General features: G+C 42.8%; 1 pseudogene; it reads right to left on the reverse strand.

Annotated features, from left to right (window-relative positions):
* Positions 1–250: 250 nt before the first annotated feature.
* On the reverse strand, positions 251–2,616 carry LOC142840543 (kelch-like protein 24 pseudogene; annotated as a pseudogene).
* Between the last annotated feature and the right edge of the window lie 5,170 nt (positions 2,617–7,786).

Raw genomic sequence — 7,786 nt, forward strand, 5'->3', positions numbered from 1 at the left:
GTGCTGGGATTAAAGGCGTGCACTACTATGTCTGGTTCTAACTACTATTATTCCACTATTATTTTAACACCCCATACTCCCCAGTTACAGGAAAGGATTTATTACTGCTTCAACTATTGATATTTTGAGCAGAAAGGCATCAGGATGGTTTATTTCTTTTTGCACATAGCACAAATGAGCTTGTTAACTGGTTAGTTCTTAAAATTCTGCTCTTGGAGTGGCATGGCTTCTTGTGTAAGGTATCCTGGGTTTAGAGCTTAGAGTGTTTCTCTTTTCTCTCGTATATATGAATGGTCACACAGCCATGATAGGATACTGTCTTGGGCATCATAGTGACCCCTGAGATGATACTTGTTTCAGGATCATAACAGAGAATAGTATTTATGGCTTCTCCGTTTTCCTGTCTTCCACCCAGGATATAGATCTTACCATTACACACAGCCATACCACAATTTTCCCGTGGACTGAATGTGTCCTGTACATGTATCCAGTGGTCTTCAACTGGGTCATAACAGTACACCGCCTTGCTCATTCCACCAGCAACATAGATCAGGTTGTTCAGAGAGACAGCTGTTATGTATCTCTTGGCCATTGGGAGAGATGCGCGAAGGAGCCAAGCATTGGTTTCTGGATCGTAAGATTGGACCTTATCCGAATAAGAGTTCTCATCAGGTCCTCCTCCTATCACAAATAATTTTTTCATGCAGCTTGTCACTGCAGGAGAACTCACTGCTTCCTTAAGCGGCGTAACTTCTGTCCACTGGTTTGAAAATAAATCGTAGCACTCTACACTGCTAAGCCTCTTTTGTCCATCGCAGCCTCCGACAACATACACTTTCCCGAGAAGGGCAGCCATTTTGTGGTGCCACCTGCCTTTGTTTAGAGGAGCGACCCTGAACCAGATATTTAGCTGTGAGTTGTACATCCAGACATTGCGGCTGTTGATTCTTCCACCTGAGACAAGAATGCCATTTTTCAGTGCACAGACAGCATAGGCTGATTTGATGAATTCTGGAATCTTAGCCAGGGACTTCCACGCTCCTGTTACTGGGTCATAGCATTCAGTGTATGGGAGATTAAATCCTCCTGCTTGTTCACAGCCTCCGACCACGACGATCACTTCTGCATAGCCGGTAGACCTGCGGGGCCTAGTTCTCGGAGATACGATTTCATTACCAAGTACATGGTACCTTCTTGCTTCCCGTAGCAGCTGGTAACAGTCACGGGAATTCTGGATCAGCTGGTCTTCCTCAACAGTCTCAACAAAGTAGTTGGGATGCAAAAGAGGGAGTCGGACGTGGTTCAGCAGCTCAGGCAAGAACGGCCTTCGATGATCAACATCTTCATAGATCCAGCGCATGACCGCTTCAAAAACTATCTCCTCCTTCCTAACAATAAGTTCATCGTTACAGATATAACCAATAAGTCCATCTTTGTCCATCTCAAGAAATTCTTCATACTGGTACACATCCTCAAAAGTTTGTAATGCAAAGGTCTGACATTTTGCGAAGAGGGTTTTGAGTGAGTGGGTGTCGGCGAAGCGCTGGATTCCTATGCAATTGCATGGATCAAGCTGTTCCTCTAGAAAATGGACACATTCGTCACAGAGACCGTTGACCTGAAAGAGGCTGGATATTTCGATGAGATACTGAACATTCTCTGCTGTGAGCTTTACCTTTCCAGTATATACGAATTGTAAAAAACAGTCCATCGCTTCAGCTAAGATGCCTTTGATCTCAACCAACATTTCGCGGCTCTCCTTGTGGCCATTACAGAACATGGCCCTGAAATAGTCGCTGCAGGCTGAGAGAACAGCGCGATGGCACGGAAACTTCTCTCCTTCCACGCAGATGATAACATCTGTAAATATGTAATTGTCTCGGAAGTCCTTAAATACCCGGAGTTCATTCTCAGCATGGGCTGACCCGAAAGAAAACTCAAAATACTTGGGACTTCGCAGAGATTTCGGGCCCATTTTATAAACTTTCTGCTCAGCTGTTTGGGAATCACATAACACAAGCTCCTCTGGGTCAAGTCTGCTCTGGTCTGCCTCTCACTATTAGTCCCATTGTTGCATCTGCTGACTATGTAATTGTTGAGCAACGTGGCTGGTAGAGAATCTTAGCATTGGCTTGACCAAGGCCCCAGGCAAAAAAATACCCGTGTTGTTTAAATTTCCACACAAGCTGGGTCCAGCCTGCAAATGCAGTGCCCAACCCGGATAGTCTTCGCTTTGGGTGTCTAGGGCTTGGGGCGGGAACACTGGGAACTAAGAAGTAGAGCCCGGCAGAGAAGGAAGCCGGCAGCCTGGTGGCAGCGCGGGGGGGGGGGGGGGCAACGACGGGGGGCTCCCCTATCAGCCCCAGAGGGTAGCTTTCCTGTTAGTGTACAATGGCACATGGGGAGAGGATTGTCCCATCTCTGCCTTGAAGTCGCCGTTTGTACGACTATTTTTAGGCTTCTCTCATCCTGTGTCTAGTAGAGATTTCCAACTGCTGCTGGCCTGAACCTACACTTGGTGAATCCTTCTGGCCTTGTCTACAAACCACGTTCCAGCACCACGCGCTTCTTCCTGATTCCTTCGCATTTCTCGTTTGCTGATGTGATCTGTCTCATTCTAACACAGTACACAGGGCAGACAATAGCACTACCGCTTAACTCTTCACCGGGAGATGCTATATTCATTTTTTCTCACACTTGTTATTAGGATTTCAGAGTTGTGCCCTTGGTTCTTCTCATTGCTTGGCTATGTTTTGCTCTCTAGGGCTAAGACAAGGACAAGGTCAGAGAAGGGAAGGAAGCACCAGAGAATTCCTGCAGCTGCACGCTCCTGTCTGCAAAACCTGCCTACCCTCCTGTGCCCCACTCCAGAGCCTGCAGCCCAAGTGAAGCCTCTGTTAAGGCAACCCCGATGGCCTCCCCTGGTCTCTGTACTGCCTGCGCATTGAGAACTGCCCCAGGGTTTGGAAGCCCACTGAGCCCCCGGTAGGGAAGGTCTTGAGTATCCAGAACAGGAGTAGAGAAAAGATGGATATTTCAGCACTGTTTGGGGCTGGAGAGACGGCTCAGTGGTTTAGAACAGTTGTTCTTCTCACAGAAGACCTGGATTTGATTCCCAGGACCTACATGGTGGCTCGCAAACATTCATAATGTTAGTTCCAGGGGACCTGACACCCTCTTTGGCCTCCCAGGGCAGCAGGCATATATGGAATGCAAATACATACATGCACACAAAACACTCATATCTGTAAAATAAAATAAATCTAATTTTTCAATAAAAGTTCCAGTGTTACATCTTAAAGAATAAGAATAAGTAAGTGATTTGGGTGAACAAAGGGCCATATCAGAGATGAAAGGTATATTTCTTTTTATTGAAAATAGATTCTTTCCTCATACAATATTACAGTTTCCTCTCCCTCTACTCCTCCCAGCTCTTCCTCAGCTCCTCTCCCCTCCGGATCCACTTTCTGTCTCTCATTAGAAGAATGGGCCCTTACTAGAGCTTATACCTCTAAAGCAGTGTTTGCCACCTGTGGGTTGTAATCCCTTTGTGGAGGGTTGGAAGGACCCTTTCACAGGGGTCACCTAAGACCCTCCTGCATATCACATATTTACATTATTATTCATAACAGTAGCAAAAGGTTATGAATTAGCAACGAAGACAAATTCATAGTTGGAGTCATCACAACATGAGGAACTGTATTAAAGGGTCGTGGCATTAGGAAGGTAGAGAACCACTATTAAATACCTCTTCCTGCCTCATAGAGCTACTATAGGTCTTTAGGGATGAGTGGCTCTTCTAAGCCCTACCCTCTAGCAACTGTTAACTGTCTACAAATCCTCAGAGAGTGGAGGGGGCCCCACAAACTCCTGACCACCTCTGGACAGAATGCTGAGGGGCCTGTCAGTCTGCAGGTAATCATAACTGATTTTCTTCCATAGGACTGCACCTTTTCTTCCACCTCTGCAGCGTTTTCTGCTCCCTCTTCCATAACTTCTGGGCCCGTAGAGGGTGTGGAATGATGTCCTATTTAGGGGTGAACATTTAGTACTCCCTTATTCACAATGCTTCGTGGCCAAAGTTAATATTCTCTGCACTAATTGCTGCCACTGCAAAAAGAAGTTTCTCTGCCCAAACCTGAAAGCAGCTCTGACTTATGGGCATAAGCATAAACACTTAGAAGGCAATTTCTCTTGATATTATTTTTTTTTACTTGAGCAAAGGGCTTACCTTTAAAGATACAGAAATTTGTCATTTTCAAAAAAGATTTCTTTATTAATTATATTTGTGTGTGTATATGTGCAAGCCTGCCTGAGTTTAAGTGCCCCATATGTGTGCAGGATCCCATGGAGTCTAGAAGAAGGCATTAGATACCTTGGAACTGGAGTTATAGGTGGTACTGAGTAACCATGGGGTCCCTGCAAGAGCATCAAGTGGTCTCGTTAAGTTAAGCAGTTAGCTGAGCCATCTCTCCAGCCCCAAGTCTATCATTTTACTGTGGACCTCATTTAATATTTTTTCTAAAATATGGTATACAAAAGTGGACTTGGTAACTATTCCAGAGGAGCTTTTATTGAATATTTGCTCTCACTATCAAGAAACGAACAGAAGGGTGATTCCCAATTATGTATTCCCTGCACTCCTCTCCTTGGGACATATTTATTTTCTTGTTACAATTGGACTGGGGCATAGAGCTTCTAAAAATGTTTAATAAAGCTGGGGATGGTGGTTCATGCCTCTAATCCCAGCACTCAGGAGGCAGAGGAAGTGGATGCAGTTTAATAGTAGAGTACTTGTCTAGTTTGTGTAAGGCAGCAGCTTAATTCTGTATTGGGTTAAACAATAATGAAAGAGAGAAATGAGAAGGGCTCTCATCAAACACGTGCATAAATATTTAGAGACAGAGGAATATGAATTATCCACATTTGATGAGCACACACATATACCTATTAGGAACCATTGCACTGTATTCTAACAGAATATGCAGTATTATTATTATTTTTTTAATATGCAGTATTATTATTTGTGTATTAAAATGAGTTGTGGACAATGTCAGAAGAAATTCTGAGAAGAAACACTGAGCCAGATTTGGTGGGGGAAAACCTGTAATCATAGTACTTGGGATGCTCAGGTTGGAGGAAGAGCATTTTAAAGGTATCTTGGGCTAAATATAAGAGGCTTGGTTTCAGAAAAAAAGTTAAGGGCCGGGCGGTGGTGGCGCACGCCTTTAATCCCAGCACTCGGGAGGCAGAGGCAGGCGGATCTCTGTGAGTTCGATACCAGCCTGGTCTACAAGAGCTAGTTCCAGGACAGGCTCCAAAACCACAAAGAAACCCTGTCTCGAAAAACCAAAAAAAAAAAAAAAAAGAAAGAAAAAAAGTTAAGAAAAACAAACATGTCTTCATTAGAAAGTTAGCAACATGAGAATATTGTATCTTTGTACATCAAAAAGGTATTAATTTCTCAGAAAGCAAAGAAAAAAATCAGTAAAGTTTTATAAAACAAAAACTCCATTTAGTTTATCAAGTGAAATTTTTCCTTTTAAAAATATATTCTTGGCAATCTTACCAAAAGTAATCTATAGATTCAATGCAATGCCCATCAAAATCTCAGAAAATTTTTTCAAAGACCTCAAAAGAACAGTACTCAGCTTCATATGGAAAAGCAAAAAACCCAGGATAGCCAAAACAATCCTGTACAATAAAAGAACTTCTGGAGGCATCAGAATCCTTGACTTCAAACTCTACTACAGAGCTACAGTACTGAAAACAGACTAAGAACAGACAGGAGGACCAATGGAACTGAATAGAAGACCTGGATATCAATCCACACATCTTCGAACATCTGATTTTTGACAAAGAAGCAAAATATATCAAATGAAAAAAAGAAAGCGTATTTAACAAGTTGTGCTGGCATAACTGGATATCAACAAGTAGAAGAATTAAAATAGACCCATATCTATCACCATGTACAAAACTCAAGGCCAAATGGATCAAAGACCTCAACATAAAGCCAGCCGCAATGAACCTCATAGAAGAGAAAGTGGGAAGTACACTTGAACGCATTGGCACAGGGAACCACTTCCTAAATATAACCCCAGAAGCACAGACACTGATAGAAACTATTAATAAATGGGACCTCCTGAGACTTAAAAGCTTCTGTAAAGCAAAGGACACAGTCAACAAGACAAAACTACAGCCTATAGAATGGGAAAAGATCTTCACTAACCCCACATCAGACAGAGGTCTGATCTCCAAAATATACAAAGAACTCAAGAAATTGGACACCAAAAGAACAAATAATCCAATAAAAAAATGGAGTACAGACCTAAACAGAGAACTCTCAACAGAGGAATCTAAAATGGCTGAAAGACACTTAAGGAAATGTTCAACATCCTTAGTCATCAGAGAAATGCAAATCAAAACATCTCTGAGATTCCATCTTACACCTGTAAGAATGGCCAAGATCAAAAACCCTGATGACTGCTTATGCTGGAGAGGTTGTGGGGAAAAGGGAACACCTCTGCATTGCTGGTGGGAGTGCAAGCTGGTACAGCCCCTTTGGATGTCAGTGTGTCGATTTCTCAGAAAATTAAGAAACAGCCTTCCTCAAGATTCAGTAATATCACTTTTGGCTATATATTCAAAGGGTACTCAATTGTGCCACAAGGACATGTGCTCAACTATGTTCATAGCAGCTTTGTTTGTCATAGTCAGAATCTGGAAAAAACCTAAATGCCCCATGATCGAAGAATGGATAAGGAAAATGTGGTACACTTATACAATGGAGTACTACACAGCAGAAAAAATGACATCTTGAATTTTGCAGGAAAATGGATGGAGCTAGAAAACATTATTTTGAGTGAGGTAACTCAGACACAGAAAGACAATTATCACGTGTACTCACTCATAGGTGGTTTAAAAACATAAAGCAAAGAAAACTAGCCTGCAAACCACAATCCCAGAGAACCTAGACAACAATGAGGACACTAAGAGAGACTTACATAGATCTAATCTACACGGGAAGTAGAAAGTATAAAAAGACAAGATATCCTTAGTAAATTGGGAGCATGGGGACCTTGGGGACCTTGGGGGAGGGATGAAGTGGGGAGGGGTGAAGCAGAGAGGTGAGCAGAGAAGAATACAGAGCTCAATAAAATCAATAAAAAATAATTAATAAAAAATCCCAATCAAGCCAAATCACAAGAAGACAAATTAAAAAATATCCAGGTTTAATGGGATTCCTGCACTCTTGGGTGGCTCTGAGGGGGAACCGTGAAGCTGCTAACACTATCATGGGGTGGGGGCATGGGGGGAGAAAGAGACCATGAGGAGACTTTCTGGGGGAGCAGTTTAAATAGACTAGGGGAGTGGTCAAGATTTTGGCGGGCTGTCTTGACCCTCCCCTGGGGAGGGGTCAAGGTTTGGTGGACACAGGAACGGGGCCTTCAAAGATGGAGACCAGAGACGAAGACTCACAGTTTTCTGTCTTGTTTGGTCCAGTATTTCTTTACTATCCCCCTCCCTTTTGGATATACTGTGTATTTTGTGCCATTGTACGTTGGAAGTATGTGACCTGCTTTCTTATTTTGATTTTACAGGGATTACAGGTAAGAAGAGATGGCCTTGCATCTCAGAAGAGATTTGAACTTTGAACTTTTATACAGTGTTAAAACTGTTATAGATTATGGGGACTTTTGAAGTTGAGCGAGTACATCTCTGCGTTATGATATGGCTATATATAAGCCTATGGGGGCAGGGAGTAGAATGTGGTGGTTTGAATAAG

Source organism: Microtus pennsylvanicus, chromosome X (assembly GCF_037038515.1).
Source record: "Microtus pennsylvanicus isolate mMicPen1 chromosome X, mMicPen1.hap1, whole genome shotgun sequence".
In the NCBI taxonomy this organism is placed as follows: domain Eukaryota; kingdom Metazoa; phylum Chordata; class Mammalia; order Rodentia; family Cricetidae; genus Microtus; species Microtus pennsylvanicus.